The sequence below is a fragment of the Lissotriton vulgaris genome, chromosome 4_1, assembly GCF_964263255.1.
Source record: "Lissotriton vulgaris chromosome 4_1, aLisVul1.2, whole genome shotgun sequence".
Taxonomy (NCBI): domain Eukaryota; kingdom Metazoa; phylum Chordata; class Amphibia; order Caudata; family Salamandridae; genus Lissotriton; species Lissotriton vulgaris.
The window spans coordinates 498,375,503-498,393,921 of NC_141691.1; positions in this window are offsets into that span (position 1 = coordinate 498,375,503).

Genomic DNA, 18,419 nt, shown 5'->3' on the forward strand with positions numbered 1-18,419 from the left:
ATGGGAACAGGGCAAACCAAACTACAAAAGCCAATTCTTACACTGGGAAGGAAACAAGCTACCGGGGACCGGTTTCTGGCATTTCAGCCGTCTTCGGCCCGGCTTGCTTGAATCCTGATGGTGCAATGAGCAAGGGACTCACATCTGAGTATACCCTTCCACGCTTAGGGTGGACAAAAATATTTACAACAAGGGGTGGTGAGGGACAGAGTCTCTGAATTAAGCAGAATAATCTCACCCAGTCAAGAGATCAGGGCTAGATCCAACACCGTTTTTTAGCTCACTGCACCATCCCAGTTTCAGAACCTGGCTGTATGCAAATTAGTCTGTTCCTGTCCCAGTGCATGATGGGAACAGAGCAAACCAAACTACAAAAGCCAATTCTTACACTGGGAAGGAAACAAGCTACCGGGGACCGGTTTCTGGCATTTCAGCCGTCTTCGGCCCGGCTTGCTTGAATCCTGATGGTGCAATGAGCAAGGGACTCACATCTGAGTATACCCTTCCACGCTTAGGGTGGACAAAAATATTTACAACAAGGGGTGGTGAGGGGCAGAGTCTCTGAATTAAGCAGAATACTCTCACTCAGTCAAGAGATCAGGGCTAGATCCAACACCGTTTTTTTAGCTCACTGCACCATCCCAGTTTCAGAACCTGGCTGTATGCAAATTAGTCTGTTCCTGTCCCAGTGCATGATGGGAACAGGGCAAACCAAACTACAAAAGCCAATTCTTACACTGGGAAGGAAACAAGCTACCGGGGACCGGTTTCTGGCATTTCAGCCGTCTTCGGCCCCGCTTGCTTGAATCCTGATGGTGCAATGAGCAAGGGACTCACATCTGAGTATACCCTTCCACGCTTAGGGTGGACAAAAATATTTACAACAAGGGGTGGTGAGGGACAGAGTCTCTGAATTAAGCAGAATACTCTCACCCAGTCAAGAGATCAGGGCTAGATCCAACACCGTTTTTTAGCTCACTGCACCATCCCAGTTTCAGAACCTGGCTGTATGCAAATTAGTCTGTTCCTGTCCCAGTGCATGATGGGAACAGGGCAAACCAAACTACAAAAGCCAATTCTTACACTGGGAAGGAAACAAGCTACCGGGGACCGGTTTCTGGCATTTCAGCCGTCTTCGGCCCGGCTTGCTTGAATCCTGATGGTGCAATGAGCAAGGGACTCACATCTGAGTATACCCTTCCACGCTTAGGGTGGACAAAAATATATACAACAAGGGGTGGTGAGGGACAGAGTCTCTGAATTAAGCAGAATACTCTCACCCAGTCAAGAGATCAGGGCTAGATCCAACACCGTTTTTTAGCTCACTGCACCATCCCAGTTTCAGAACCTGGCTGTATGCAAATTAGTCTGTTCCTGTCCCAGTGCATGATGGGAACAGGGCAAACCAAACTACAAAAGCCAATTCTTACACTGGGAAGGAAACAAGCTACCGGGGACCGGTTTCTGGCATTTCAGCCGTCTTCGGCCCGGCTTGCTTGAATCCTGATGGTGCAATGAGCAAGGGACTCACATCTGAGTATACCCTTCCACGCTTAGGGTGGACAAAAATATTTACAACAAGGGGTGGTGAGGGACAGAGTCTCTGAATTAAGCAGAATACTCTCACCCAGTCAAGAGATCAGGGCTAGATCCAACACCGTTTTTTAGCTCACTGCACCATCCCAGTTTCAGAACCTGGCTGTATGCAAATTAGTCTGTTCCTGTCCCAGTGCATGATGGGAACAGGGCAAACCAAACTACAAAAGCCAATTCTTACACTGGGAAGGAAACAAGCTACTGGGGACCGGTTTCTGGCATTTCAGCCGTCTTCGGCCCGGCTTGCTTGAATCCTGATGGTGCAATGAGCAAGGGACTCACATCTGAGTATACCCTTCCACGCTTAGGGTGGACAAAAATATTTACAACAAGGGGTGGTGAGGGACAGAGTCTCTGAATTAAGCAGAATACTCTCACCCAGTCAAGAGATCAGGGCTAGATCCAACACCGTTTTTTAGCTCACTGCACCATCCCAGTTTCAGAACCTGGCTGTATGCAAATTAGTCTGTTCCTGTCCCAGTGCATGATGGGAACAGGGCAAACCAAACTACAAAAGCCAATTCTTACACTGGGAAGGAAACAAGCTACCGGGGACCGGTTTCTGGCATTTCAGCCGTCTTCGGCCCGGCTTGCTTGAATCCTGATGGTGCAATGAGCAAGGGACTCACATCTGAGTATACCCTTCCACGCTTAGGGTGGACAAAAATATTTACAACAAGGGGTGGTGAGGGACAGAGTCTCTGAATTAAGCAGAATACTCTCACCCAGTCAAGAGATCAGGGCTAGATCCAACACCGTTTTTTAGCTCACTGCACCATCCCAGTTTCAGAACCTGGCTGTATGCAAATTAGTCTGTTCCTGTCCCAGTGCATGATGGGAACAGGGCAAACCAAACTACAAAAGCCAATTCTTACACTGGGAAGGAAACAAGCTACCGGGGACCGGTTTCTGGCATTTCAGCCGTCTTCGGCCCGGCTTGCTTGAATCCTGATGGTGCAAAGAGCAAGGGACTCACATCTGAGTATACCCTTCCACGCTTAGGGTGGACAAAAATATTTACAACAAGGGGTGGTGAGGGACAGAGTCTCTGAATTAAGCAGAATACTCTCACCCAGTCAAGAGATCAGGGCTAGATCCAACACCGTTTTTTAGCTCACTGCACCATCCCAGTTTCAGAACCTGGCTGTATGCAAATTAGTCTGTTCCTGTCCCAGTGCATGATGGGAACAGGGCAAACCAAACTACAAAAGCCAATTCTTACACTGGGAAGGAAACAAGCTACCGGGGACCGGTTTCTGGCATTTCAGCCGTCTTGAGATAAATAACGGTGATGGATCAAGCCCTGATCTTTGGACTGGGTAAGAGTGGTCTGTTTAACTCAGACACTCTGTTCATCACCACCCCCTTTTTGTAAATCGTTTTTGGCCACTATAGGTGTGGCAGGGTATACTCAGACATGAGTCCCTTTCTCACTGCTCCATCAGGATTCAAGCAAGCCGGGCCGAAGAAGGCTGAAATGCCAGAAAACGGTCCCCGGTAGCTTGTCTCCTTTCTGGTGAAGAATTGGCTTGGTAGTTTAGTCTGCCCTGTTCCCATGATGCACTGGGCCAGGGACAGACTGATTTGCATATAGCCAGGTTTTGAGCTGGGATGGGGCAGTGAGATAAATAACGGTGATGGATCAAGCCCTGATCTTTGGACTGGGTAAGAGTGGTCTGTTTAACTCAGACACTCTGTTCATCACCACCCCCTTTTTGTAAATCGTTTTTGGCCACTATAGGTGTGGCAGGGTATACTCAGACATGAGTCCCTTTCTCACTGCTCCATCAGGATTCAAGCAAGCCGGGCCGAAGAAGGCTGAAATGCCAGAAACCGGTCCCCGGTAGCTTGTCTCCTTTCTGGTGAAGAATTGGCTTGGTAGTTTAGTCTGCCCTGTTCCCATGATGCACTGGGCCAGGGACAGACTGATTTGCATATAGCCAGGTTCTGAGCTGGGATGGGGCAGTGAGATAAATAACGGTGATGGATCAAGCCCTGATCTTTGGACTGGGTAAGAGTGGTCTGTTTAACTCAGACACTCTGTTCATCACCACCCCCTTTTTGTAAATCGTTTTTGGCCACTATAGGTGTGGCAGGGTATACTCAGACATGAGTCCCTTTCTCACTGCTCCATCAGGATTCAAGCAAGCCGGGCCGAAGAAGGCTGAAATGCCAGAAACCGGTCCCCGGTAGCTTGTCTCCTTTCTGGTGAAGAATTGGCTTGGTAGTTTAGTCTGCCCTGTTCCCATGATGCACTGGGCCAGGGACAGACTGATTTGCATATAGCCAGGTTCTGAGCTGGGATGGGGCAGTGAGATAAATAACGGTGATGGATCAAGCCCTGATCTTTGGACTGGGTAAGAGTGGTCTGTTTAACTCAGACACTCTGTTCATCACCACCCCCTTTTTGTAAATCGTCTTATAATGTATCAACACAGGTGTCCGAGTTGAAGAATTATACTTGGAAATGCGTCGACGCGTTTCGGTGGTAGGTTTGGTTTTAAGCCACCTTTATCAAGACACTACGTTCTGTCTGTCGTATTTCTGGGGTCAATGGGATCACCCGTCTTATAATGTATCAACACAGGTGTCCGAGTTGAAGAATTATACTTGGAAATGCGTCAACGCGTTTCGGTGGTAGGTTTGGTTTTAAGCCACCTTTATCAAGACACTACGTTCTGTCTGTCGTATTTCTGGGGTCAATGGGATCACCCTGAAAATGGGCGTGTGGTAACTTAAACAATGCTCCTCGTCCAATGACGTCTTTTATCTTTAAAAATTAAGGAACCAGGGGCACTTTCGTCATGTCCTCCCGGTGGAAACAATCGTTTCACTATTCTGCCGTAGAGGACTGCCTGCTTCTCTGGTTCCGTTCTGTTTGCAAGAACAGGGGGCAAGCCAACAAACCCTTGGAGAACACTTGAGGGAATAAATTGAGCTGTAGGCCAGCACATAAAGTCAGGTTTGCAGATTGGTAGTCTCTTCTGCAGCCCAGCAGTCAGCAAGTAGCAGGCCAAATGGCAGTTCCTTCTGAAAGCACAAAAGTCGTACTGGCAATGTGCATATTGCAGAGCCAGCAGTGTCTTGTTAAAAATCCCATGCAGTGTCTAACGACATGGGGTCAGAGCCCCAATATGTACTCTCAAAAATGTCTTTGATAAAGGGGTAACTTTGAAGGAACCCTCAGAAGTGTGCAACAATACCTTTCAGCCCAGCCCTGGCTCCAGACGATCAGTAGGGGCTAAATCAGCCCATTGTGTGAATGCAGGAGACAACCTATGAAAATGTTAAGTGTGAACCACCTCTCCCTCTCCCAGCCAGGAAGACTATGAGTATGCAGGAGAATGCACATGTATCCCCTGTCACACCCATCCCTTTCAGTGTTGTGGCTGTCTAGAAAGTATGCGTGAATTGTTGCTGTCACCCAGCCCAGACATGTATTGGAGACAGGCTGCAAAGCAGAAAGAGTCATAAGAATAGAGAAATGCCTACTTTCTAAAAGTGTAATTTCTAAAAAAGTTATGTAAAATCCAACTACACCAGTAAGTAGGATTTATCACCACTATTCTAAAAATGTGAAACATGGCAAAACAGCTTCTTTCTGATCAGGAACTACCACTTAAAAGTATATAGGGGAATTTCCAAGCTAGCCTATGAGAGGAATAGACCTCCCAGCAGTAAAAAACAAAATAGGCATTACCAGAACATGCCACACAACAAAGGCACATGTCCTACCCTTTGCATACACAGCACCATTACCATAGGGCTATAGCGCCTACATTGGGGGTGACCTATATGAAATAAAAGGGGAGTGTAGGGATATTCAAGTAGTTTTAAATGGCAAGTCAAAGTGACAGTAAACTGCACATGCAGGCCCTGTGGTAGCAGGCCTAAGATAGGTTTGAAAGGCTACTTCTGTGGGTGGCACAAGCAGTGCGGCAGCCCACTAATAGTATCTAGTTTACAGGACCTGGGTATATGGTATACCACTTTACAAGGGGCTTACAAGTAAATCAAATATGCCAAACAGATGTAAACCATTCATATCATACTTAGAGGGGGAGCACATGCACTTTAGCACTGGTTAGCAGCGGTAAAGTGCCCAGAATCCTTACGCCAACAAAAAGAGTGTCAGAAGAATAGGAAGAGGAAGGTAACATGTTTGGGGTTAACCCTGTAGAGAGAGCTAGGTCCAACACTTCTGATTCTAATGAGGTAAATCTGCATTGTGTGATATAAAGTGGATTGTGGCCTTTCTCCATGGCCAGCTGAATGCTTCCATGTAGGGCAGAAACAGAACAGGCTAGCAGAGGTTCAGCAGGACAACATGCATAGTCCTAGCCACAATACAGTGTAAAGTACACCTAACACAGCAGCTAGATGCCCAGCAGCAAGCGCCAACTGGCTGGGCAGTTGCTAGATACAAAGATGAGCAGTTGGCTGACATCACACTGACAGCCAATGTACAGTGTGTCTCCCTTTTCTAAGTGCAAGTTAATCATGCTTGAGTTACGTTTCCCTCCACAGAGAGAAGTCTGAGACAACAAGAGCTTTTGCCTTTCAGAAGGGTCTTGGGTGAACCCTCTAAGGGATTCTTTGGCAGGAAGCTATTTGGATTTTGTCCAGGCTGCCTCAAGAAAAGGAAGAGAAGGTAGTGGTAGTAAAATTGCCCTTCTTGCGCAGCAACTATCCACCATCTTGCAAATATCATTCTGTGATTAATGTTTCCAGTTAAGGGTGACCATAACTTAGGCATAACAGTCATTAGGCAAAACCAGTAAACATAATTCATGCACACTAACATATCAGAAGGGTCACATCAGTAAACACTACACATAAGGGTCACCATTGTTAAATGTAATTAAAGAAATAAACACATAAATGGGATCCTATCAACACCAAGTCTCTGGGGGCCTCGGGGGACTTCCCACTGGAAGCAAAGGTGCGAAAACCTATGAGGTCCCCCCTTTTGGGCTCACCCATGGGTGAGAGCAACAATCCACAGTTTGGAGGATTGCAGGGTTAACAGACCCACACAATCTCACTCCAGAAAACAAAAAGAAAAGCTGTGCAAGATGTAAGAAATAATCGACCTTATAGCAACATCATGCTAAGAATTTTATGTTTTAGAATAAAGTGATCTTTGTCATAGCTTCACGAAAAGGCAGGCACCGGATAACAATACTGCAGAATTGAAGGTTGGACATTGGTAATATTTCAGTGGAGATTAAAGAACAGCACTCAGCATGTTGAAGATAAGATCATGAGGAGGATATCCACATCATGTGGATAAGGCCATTTACTCCAGGGTTTTTAGCCTGATTATGAAATAGAAAAATTAAAAAGGCCAGGATGTGGTCTCCTGGTTCTTCTTATGTTTCCATCCTTCTTGAAGGAAGGGAAGAATCATTCTGGGATAGATAGTGGGCAGGCCTCACAACTAACAATGTGATATTATTGCCAAGCACATCGAGAATGCCCTACTTAAGGTCTAGCTCTTGGCTGTTTGGAGCTTCCTTATGAGAAATAGGCAATCTGAACTTCGGCTTTGGAAGTTAAAGCTCGACCCAAGCTCATGTGAAGTACAGCAGAAACCAGGAGGAAAATCTGCAGCTTGGGTGGGTCTGAGAATAAGTTGGAACATTTCCAGGTGGAGGCTCCGATCGCATAAAATATTTTCCACAAATTTGGCAGTAAGCACGTCTGTGCCCATCTGTCGCCCGACCGTGACCAGCGCCAGGGACCTTGGTCCTATAACCCCCCACAGCTATGACTAAGCAACCCTCCATGCACACAACACTGGAAGAAACAACTGCCAGCTGTCAATGCTGACCACCACCCATGGCTAGTTCTTGTGACGTCACTGCCACCGCACCTTCACCCACGTTCAGAACCCTACAGCTACTGCCAACCCACCGGACACCTGCTAGACCAAACCCCTGAACTGCATCCTCCTCAAAGTACGCTCCCTACACAGACATGCAGTAGAAATCTGGGACCTCCTGAACACACTCTCCCCCTACGTCGCCTTCCTTACAGAGATCTGGACCAGCGCCGCACCCCACATTGCAACCGCCATCCCCGATGGGTACAAGATCCAGAGGAAAGACCGCCCCAACCACCATTGAGGCGGACTCGCCATCGTACACAAAAACACGCACGACTCTCAACCACCAGCTCAAACGACTCCTCACCCCATGGAACGCCCCCACTTCCAGATCAACCCTAGAATGACTCTACACAGAACTCTCGCCTACAGACCTCCTTAACCTTGTGCCCCATTTACCATTACCATTGCAGACCTCAAGGCGCCCCACGCCCTCGTCTCCACGGACTAAGCACTACTGGGTGACTTGAATTTCCACCTCAACAAACGCAGATACCCCAACTCCACGGCCCTCCTGGACAACCTCGCCAACATCCGACTGAAGCAACTCATCACCACCCCCACTCACAAGGCAGGACACACCCTCGACCCCATCTTCGAATGAAGAAACAACATTTGCTCCAGCCACACCACGCAGCCCCTCTAGATGGACACCACTGTGTCCACTTCTTCTCGAAACCCACCGTACACAAGCCTACTCCCCGCCACCCTCGCAGAAACTGGAACAAGATCACTGAAGAGCACCTCAACTCCGCCCTCAGCCACACTCCTCCACCCACCACAATGGATGCCAACTCTGTAGCCAATGAATTCCACAGATGGATCACCGTCTGCGCAAACACACTCGTCCCTCTCCAGAACTCCGACAGACAATGCACCATGAAAGTCACCTGGTTCACCACGGACCTCAGAGAATCCAAGCGCACGTGCCAATGACTCAAGAAAGCATGGAGAAACAGCAAAACCTCAGAAGCACGCACTGGCAGAACACCACCAACTCATCATGTTCACAAAGAGGAGCTTCATCCAGGACAGAATCCTCTCCAACTCCCACAAGACTAAGGAACTCTTCAGCATCATACATGAATTCACCAAACCCCCCAGCGAAACCTCTGATGTCCCTCCCTCCCAGGACCTCTGCAACAAACTCAGCTACTTGTTCCATTACAAGATCAGGGATCAGGAGTCTCTGCGACAATTTCAATGAACAGAACCAAGGCACTGACACAACACCATCCACTAGCAACACAACCCAGCTGACCATAACCCGCCTGGACCCTGGTCATCATGGAAGACACCGCACAGACCAAAATGCGCATACACTCAGGAGCTCCCACCGTCCCCTGCCGCTGCACATCTTTCGCTGCGATAGCACCTGAACTACGATGCACAGTCAAGTGTATCCTTGAAACAGGCACATTCCCTGATGACTGAAAACCCGCAAAGTCAAACCCCTCCTCAATAAACCCTGCGTAGGTCCGACAGACCTCAAGAACTACAGACCCATATCTCTCCTCCCCTTCACCGCCAAAGTCACCGAGAAGATCGTCAACAACCAGCTCATGAACTTCATAGAATCCAATTCGATCCTTGACACTTCTCAATCTGGATTCCGCAGCAACCACAGCACTAAGACCGCCATCTTAGCCGACACAGATGACATCCGCACCCTCCTCGACCAAGGCCTCACTGAGCCCTCATTCTACTAGACCTCTCAGCAGCCTTTGACACCGTCTCCCACTGCAGACTAGCTGCCAGACTCCACGACGCCGGCATACTGGAACTGCCCTAGACTGGATCCGCACCTTCCTCACCAGCAGAACTCAAAGAATCAGACACCCGCCCTTTATCTCTGAACCCACAGAGATCAGATGTGGAGTACCCCAAGGATCCTTCCTCAGCCCCACGCTCTTCAGCATCTACAAGGCCCCTCAAGCAACCATCATCAGAAAACACGGACTCAGCATAGTATCCTACGCTGATGACACCCAGTTCATCATCTACCTCACCAAAGAACCCAACATCACCAGGCACAATTTCCAGGAAGGAATGAAGGACATGACATCCTGGATGAGCAGAAGCTGCCTGAAGCTCAACTCAGAGAAAACAGAAGTCCACATCCTCGGATCCACCCCTCTGCATGGGATGACACATGGTGCCCCCCTGCCCTCTGTAAACCTCCTACACCTAAGGACCATGCCCGCTACCTCAGCATCATACTCAACTCCTCCCTCACCATGACCCAACAGATCAATGGTGTATCTTCCACGTGCTTCAACACCCTCCGGATACTCCGCAAGACCTTCAAGTGGATCCCCCCAAATCCAGAAAGACTATCACCCACGCACTCATACCAAGCAGACTGGACTACGGGAAAGCCCTCTATGCTGGAATCAACAAATCTCTACTCCACAAACTCCAGACGATCCAGAATGCTGCAGCCAGACTAGTTCTCAGCATCCCATTACAAGACCACATCACCAAGCACCTACAAGACCACCACTGGCTCACCATCAAAAGGAGCGACTTTCAAACCGCTCACTTACATCTAGAAATCTCTCCACAACACTGGACCCCAATACCTCAACAAAAGAATCTCCTTCCAAGCCCACAAGAGATACCTCCACTCCGCCTACCTCGCTCTGGCCAGAATCTGTCGCATCCGGAGAGCCAGAATGGGAGAAAGAGCCTTCTCCTGCATCGCTGCCAAGACCTGGAACAAACTCCCTCTGAGCATCAGGCATCCCCCATACTGCAAGCATTCAGGAAGAGCCTCAAGAACATGGCTTTTGGGATGAGTCAGAGCTGCCCGATATCTCCCCCGTGCCTTGAGACGGTCACGTGTGAGTAGTGCGCTTTACAGATTCCTGATTGATTGATTTCTAAGTTTTTTCACCTTTTTCGGTCCATTCATTTCTTCGATTGTGGGCCAGGGAGTAAGCAGCCTTGAGAGACACAAAATAAATCAGGTAACATAACAAGAGGTTTATAAGGTGCAGTATGATGTGGCAGACCAGACCCTCCCTCTAGGGAGTGTTGCAGCATTCCTGCCTTTCCCTCAAATCACTCTCCTGTTTGGCTGTTGTTCTGGTAGGATGGTGCATGGACCCCAGCGCTAAAGCAGGGTGAGCAGCATCAGGAGTTCAGACCAGTTGGTCAAGGGTCATCGAATGAGTTCACTGATGTTTCACATGTGTCAAGGAGGACAATGCGTGCACTAGTTTTCTCTTAAAGAGCCCTCCCATCAACACCAAGTCACCAGCCCACAAACTCTAGCTATTCCGGCAATATGTTTGTGTTATCTCTTCTAGAGAAGGTACTAAAAATGCTCATGCAGGAGCTATGTTTAGTACCTTCTCTAGAAGAGACAACACAAACATGTTGCCTGAATAGCTAGAGTTTGTGGGCTGGTGACTTTGTGTTGATGGGAGGGCTCTTTAAGAGAAAACCTAATCATGGGCAAATGTGTTAGGGCCCAAGCAGAAAATACCTAATCGGTGATAGAATGTGATGGTGCTCTCAGTTTGTAGAGGTACATCATAATCATGGGTAGTTTGCACCAACATATTTAAACTTTTGTCATGTAAACATTTGGTTATTAGAATGTGTAATGTAATAACATGTAAAGTGAAGTAATCAGGTTATTTTGTATAATGTGGAGAAATTAACATTGTAATTGTGATCTACAAGGTGAAACTTTATTTGTTTGATTTCACAAGAGACTAATGACATTAATTCACTGTTATGTAATGCACTGATTTAAACGTGCACAGTAGTAATGTTCATGTATACGTGTGATTATTGAAGCTTCATATTGTTCCTTATGTTAGCCGAAATTGTAGGCCTTATGTGTATTTCTCATTGGCTCTCTACATGGCTTGCTAGTAAAACTCATGTGTAGGCAGATTCTTTTCTTTCTCATGTTTCTGTTGCGGGTGGAGAAACTTGTCTTTGTTAGTTAGAATAATGCTTTTGTTTTAGGAGTTAGGCTAAGGGAGGAGAGGATACATTCGAACAAGCGATGCTGATAATGTGAGACGGTGTTCTTTCTCACCAGAGAAGGCCTGGGAATGAAGGTCATCAAGCCAACACTGGGAGCATCGCAACTGCCTGGAGAGTTACATACGAGGAGAGAGTCAGTGATTCTTCAGAGTCCTGGTTCATTAAAACTGGGATATATAATTGGCGTAAGATATTTCTCCCCGCGACACTTTTAAGCAGGAACGAATGATCCAGTGACCAGGGGTTCCAGAGTAATCTAGAACGTGGAACACGGCCCCATCATCGGTAATCAGGTGGACAAAAAAACCTCTATTGTACATTAAAAAAGAGTCACAATTTAAGGACTATTCAACAATGTGCATTCATATTTAGTTTACTAAATCGTTTCTACTCTAATGCCCACTACGAGTTCATCAGCATCATGGAAGTAGATCTCCAGATCCCCTGAGTATCGGTTGGTCAAAGCAATGGCATAGCCTAAGCTAATGCAGATTTGGCAATTGTGTCAGTTTACAATTAATATTCAAATACAATTGGAACACTAAAATCATTAGCTATACATAAACACAATTTGAATTAAAAAAAATATTGAATCACAAAATAAATCAGAATATTAACTTGGGGATGATAAAAATAATACATTCAATTGAGTTACAGTGAATAATCATCATAAAGCATAAGTATCCAAGGAAAAAAAACATACATTTAAAACACTAAGTAAAATCAACTAAGGATAAATATCACTTAATTAAAAATAGCAATTAATCAACCACAGATTAGCCATCATCAATAATGGACTTTAAAGATGTTTTAAAGAAATTTTCAAATTAACAGTTCTTCAGAGAATCCAAGTCGAGACAATGTATCTTGCTACCATAAAAAAATACATGCTAGATCAGTATGGTGACTAAGACACTGCCTTATTATAGTAACTTAATGTATTCGGAACAAGGGGTGGGAGGTCTGTTTCCTCAAAGACAGGGATTTTTGTACAGAGTAACATAAAATGTTTCATTGTATCTAGTTCATCAAGATCCAGTGGCGGCTCCTCCGCTGACTTCATTAGGAAAAAGAAATTGATAATAGCGTATTGTTATTATTATTTTCTTTTTACCATTGAAGTGAGTGGTTCTCGGGAGGGGGAGGCTGGCCAGAGCAGGGAGAGGAGTGGTTTGCACTCCTTAGGTGTGCAGGACTGTTTGGCTGGCCTTCTTGAGCCGAGCAAACAGTCCAGCGCACATTGCATCTTCCTCACCACACTGCATTACGCACCCTGGTCAGGAACATGCAAAGCCTCTCAGAACCCGTCTGAACACTGTAGTTCGGCGCTCAGACCAATCACAATGCTGTGTTGCAGCATTGTGATTTGTTTTGGGGACAGGGGGAGCCCCGGTGCTTCCTACTCCTTTCTGTAGCCGGCGGAGACAGTAATTAGAGGACGGAGAAGAGGCAGTGGCTGGCCCGCCTCGGTAAGTGTTAAGAGTGTGGTGTTGGAATAGTTTAGATCCCTGAATTTCAGTCGCGTAATAAAAGCCCCTGCAGCCCCCACGGTGGGGGGGAGTTAGGGCTGCGACCTCTGGGGTTCCCTCACTGGCAGGCCCCTGGCTGGAAAGCATTAGACTGGGTCTGGAGTGTAGGGGCCCTCCCGCATGTACTTTGCAGTCCCTTCCCCCCATCAAGTTTTGTTACACCACTATTGGATTAAGCCAGTAGGAACAACCCCAGGTGTTTTGTGAAGGTTGCCGCAAATTCTCTGTCATCATTCCTTACTCATAGCTTTGTGTACTGGAGGCGCCTTATATGCTGATGCCCTGGAACTTGGAATAATTAATTTGGAATCCCGAGTCCTATGAGAATTTGTGCATTTCATACTGGAGTGTTTGTTCAGGATCCACTTATAAACACAGGATGCTGTCAGCTAAGCGAGCATTCTTATGTTCAGTCCCGCTCACATGAATTCCTTTGATGTCTAGATTTGTTTAAACCCTCTGAACAAGTGGGGAATTCCTATCCTTTAACCTCTCAATATGGGATTGTCGAAAAAAGAGCACCATTAATTTGAATCTTACTAGAGTGGTTGCAATACAGGGCATAGATATGGTTCTTCAAGTTTATCTACCATAGGAGGTTTGTCAAGTACTTTAAACAGGATTGGCCAGTGGACCCTGTCAAAGGCCTTCTAAGCACCTAGCTAGAGAAGGACTGTGCACTGGTGTTTCCATTTTCCAACTTCTAAGAGGCTATTAGCAAGTCTTGTATTGCCCCTGGTCTGGCCATCATAGAAAGACCCTAATTCCTGTACTCCTATGAACTTAGGCTAAATTGAGTAAAGATGGTTGTCGAGAGAGGACGCCTAGTGCTTCACATCATAGTTAGATTGATGGCTCGATAAGACCTGCAGTCTGGCCGGTCTTTGATGGTTAGGGGTGAAAGGTTGACATTGTTTTGGTGATTGTTCTCGAGGTCAGAAATAATTTGAAGGCCTTGCTCAGAGGTCAACCAACAAAGTGGTGAATGCTTTTTAAACGGAAGCTGGGAATATAGCCGGCCCTGGAGCCTTGGTGGTAGGCACGGTTTTAAACACTTTGCGGATCTCCTCTGTTGATATCGCCTCTTCCAGTTCTTCCAGTTCTTCAAAATATGCCAGTAATTGTCCACAGCACCGCTAAAAGCATGTCTCAACGCAGAGGCAAGACTTATCACTGGATTGAGGAAATTTGATCATATTTCTCCTCACCTGAAAAATTAAACTGGCTACCATATGAAGCAAGAATTCAATTAAAAATAGCATGTATCACCCATAAAGCGCTCCAGTTACCTAGCAGGGAAAATTGAGATATCAGGGGGAAAGAGACCAGCCGGGAGTGCCAAGGAGCTGCTGCTGCGACCAGCCTCTTTCCGGAAGAAAAAAAAGTACGATCGAGCATTCTCGGGCGCAGCCCCCAGAATCTGGAACTCATTACCTCCAAACATTAGGAAAATTCGGAATACAGGAACATTTAAGAAGGAAGTGAAAAGCATCTTGATGAGTAAATACCTTACATAGTGGAGGCTGATGACCACTGACTGGAACTATTGTTTATCCTAATTCACAGCATCAACGTGACTATAAGGGAAAGATGCTGACTTGACCAAAGATAATGCAGAACACTGACTTAGGTCAGGAGTCTCTCCCGAGACCTAGTTGTATCCTTACTATCACCTATATACCTATACGCATAGGTTGTATCCTCCTAGTACATCCTGCTATTATGTATACGCATATTTACATAATCTATCTCAGATATGTATTATAACTACATACCTCATAGTTATTCAACGAGTGACCCATATGCTATATATCCTAATCACTAATCTAACTCTTAATGTAGACACCCATGCTATTTAAATTTGTATATACTTCCAACCCCCAATGGCATATAAGGTTCTACCTCAGTATTTCACACAAGTACCTACCTCAGTTATGAACTATTTTAAAAGTGTTACTACCTATGTGAACTATAACCGACCTCATACTGTGAAGCACTCTGATACCCACGGGTCTTGTTCGCGCTATACAAAACTCTATAATAAATAAATAAATAAATAAATAAGGCTGGCAGAAGCGAAAATCCTCTTCCAGAGGGTATCCAGCCTCTTCTATTCTGCACCTGGTGGAGTGGTAGGGAACGCACCAAGATTCACTTTGGAGGTTGTGGCCTGCACCACCAGGATCTCCGGGGCGAGGTACTAAGTGAGGAAAGCTGGGTACCCAGGGATTGAGTCAGCTAGCACCTCATACCAGTTGTCCTCTTTCAATAGGGCCAAGGGGTCTTCATGAGAATTAGGGTAGCCATAAGGATTCTCAGATCCACTACAGTTAATATCCCCATTGGGCCTGTTAAAGAAAGAAGGCACTATCTTTGACCCAGATGGTTGTTGGGGTCCAGTTGGTGCCGGTGTCGAGCAACGCCGTCCTGGCTCCATATCAAAGTCGGGAATGAACATGGGCTCGGCCCTACTTAGAGGTGTCTGCTGCGCCAGGAATCCAGAGCACCTGGTGCTGAGGGTGACCCCACTGGTGGAAATTCAGTAGGGGCACGTCTGACCCATGGTGACTTAAGGCACTCCAGAGGGGTCAGACTACCCAAATTTGAGGTGCAAGGCCTCTTAAAACTCCTTGAGTTTGGGAGTGTCATTCCAGCTCCAGGAAATTCAGGGAGGTGTGAAGTGGACCAAGGCTCATGCTCTGGGAGTGGAGTGTGAGAGCAGAGCCTCAACTTATGTTGTTATTTTCCATCCTCGTCCAGAGACATGTACAGGTGCGGTGAAGTCAGAGTGCTTAGACTTCTTGAATTTCTTATGCTTGTGTGACTTACCGAACAATGACTTTAACCATGATGATGACAACAGGTACAACTTTGACGGCAGGCCTGAGACCTTCCACTCAACTGGGACCTGGAGCAGTGCAGAGCCTTCCGATGTCAGTCCGCCAGTAGCTTTGTCTCCTGTTCTTGAATCACCTTTGGAATCATGCTGCGGCAGATGAGACAGTACCTGGGGTCATGGCCCTGCTCCAGGCACCACAAGCAAACAAGATGGGGGTCCGTGATAGACATCTGCCCGTGACAAGTCCCACAGGGTTTAAAATCCACTGGTTTCTTTGGGAATAGCCCTAATGCACACTGGGAGCAAAATGCTCGAGTCAAGGAAATGAAGCAAAAATTGTCATAATGTGACCAAGTTATCTCTTCCAGATCCAGACTTTTTGCAAGGAAAGAAAGAAACTGAGGTCAGCGCGCTGGGTTGGGCATCACGGACGTCACCTCCTCTGTGTTCGACGTTGACGCTGAGCCATTGGATTGCCACCTACCAACGTGCAGAGGTATTTTTTTCCATATCCACTGTGACGCCTGGGGGATATTCTAAGGTAAGGAATCTGCGGATAGATATCTCGATCACATAATCCACTTCCTCAAAAGACCAATAATCTTTCCCAATAAATGTTCGTAATGATTCTAATGCTGGACTTAGTTACTGAGGAGGGGGTTTTCCAGTACTCCACTCCAATGTTGAAGCCACAGGAATGCTTTAGAGGCCTTGATAGTTAGAAATTCAAAGCCAAGTTCAGATACGGAGTGGCTGATATTAAAATCACCAGAGACTGGACAATTACTTCTTAGGTATATATTTCTTAATTGATGTTATCACACCCAATTCTGTGTAATATTCCTCAATACATGTATTTGGTGGTTTCTAGATCTACTACAACTGTTTGACCAGGAAGTATGCATTCAAAATTTCTATTCTCCAAGTCTTATTTTCAAACGTAGTTATCAGAACTAAGCTTAGAAGCCGGGAGCTTCGACAGGGACCATTGTAATTTTAAAAATCTTGTGTATTACTTGTATTTTATTTCACTCACCCTTGGCCTCTGCTTTGTTTGACCAACACCCCGCTCAGCCGATTTTGGCGCTGCTGCAGGCGAGTGTTTGGAGAATTATTCGCCACACCTGGCACAGCGGACACGCCCATTCACGCTGGCCACGCCACCTTTCTCCTCTATGTAAGCGCGCGCTGACTGCTAGCACAGTGTTTACTCAACCACTCCTGAGGCGAAAAGCCGGGAGCTTCGACAGGGACCATTGTAATTTTAAAAATCTTGTGTATTACTAGTATTTTATTTCACTCACCCTTGGCCTCTGCTTTGTTTGACCAACACCCCGCTCAGCCGATTTTAGCGCTGCTGCAGGCGAGTGTTTGGAGAATTATTCGCCACACCAGGCACAGCGGACACGCCCATTCACGCTGGCCACCCCCCCTTTCTCTTCTATGTAAGCGCGCGCTGACTGCTAGCGCAGTGTCTACTCAACCACTCCTGAGGCGAAAAGCCGGGAGCTTCGACAGGGACCATTGTAATTTTAAAAATCTTGTGTATTACTAGTATTTTATTTCACTCACCCTTGGCCTCTGCTTTGTTTGACCAACACCCCGCTCAGCCGATTTTAGCGCTGCTGCAGGCGAGTGTTTGGAGAATTATTCGCCACACCAGGCACAGCGGACACGCCCATTCACGCTGGCCACCCCCCCTTTCTCTTCTATGTAAGCGCGCGCTGACTGCTAGCGCAGTGTCTACTCAACCACTCCTGACGCGAAAAGCCGGGAGCTTTGACAGGGACCATTGTAATTTTAATAATCTTGTGTATTACTTGTATTTTATTTCACTCACCCTTGGCCTCTGCTTTGTTTGACCAACATCCCGTTCAGCCGATTTTGGCGCTGCTGCAGGCCAGTGTTTGGAGAATTATTCGCCACACCTGGCACAGCGGACACGCCCATTCATGCTGGCCACGCCCCCTTTTCTTCCTCACCTCTACCTATATAATATGCTCACCCACCGGAAGCGCAGCGGACGAGCGCAGCGGGCGCGACGATTGCGCGCCGAAGGCGAGCTTAAGGCAAGCTCGTCTGCGCTCGTCCGCGCCGAGACTGCGCCAGAGACCAGCCACCCTGACACGGGTCAGTCATATCTGATTCCTAAATCGACCATTCTCACTTATACTTCAGAACAACTTCGGAACTTGAACTGTTTAACAGAAGTGTCGCACCCCTTACCTCATCTACTTTACACTGATCTTAATATAGAGCCTTACAAATGCCCATGCTGCCCCTCCCCTATGCACCCCTCTATCCCCATTCCTAAGGTCCTAGGAGCACTTATCAATGTCCGTTCAGTCTCTAAACACAAAGTTGAAATTCTGGAATTTATCGAGTTACATCACATAGACCTCCTATTCATCACCGAAACATGGGGTGATGACTCCTCAGGCCCAGATTTTAAAGCAGCCATTCCCGAAAATTACTGTGTCTGTAGACTCGATAGGAAGAAATGTAAGGGTGGAGGAATAGCCATAATATATAAAAACCACTTCAAAGTCAAATTTCTCGACTTAAA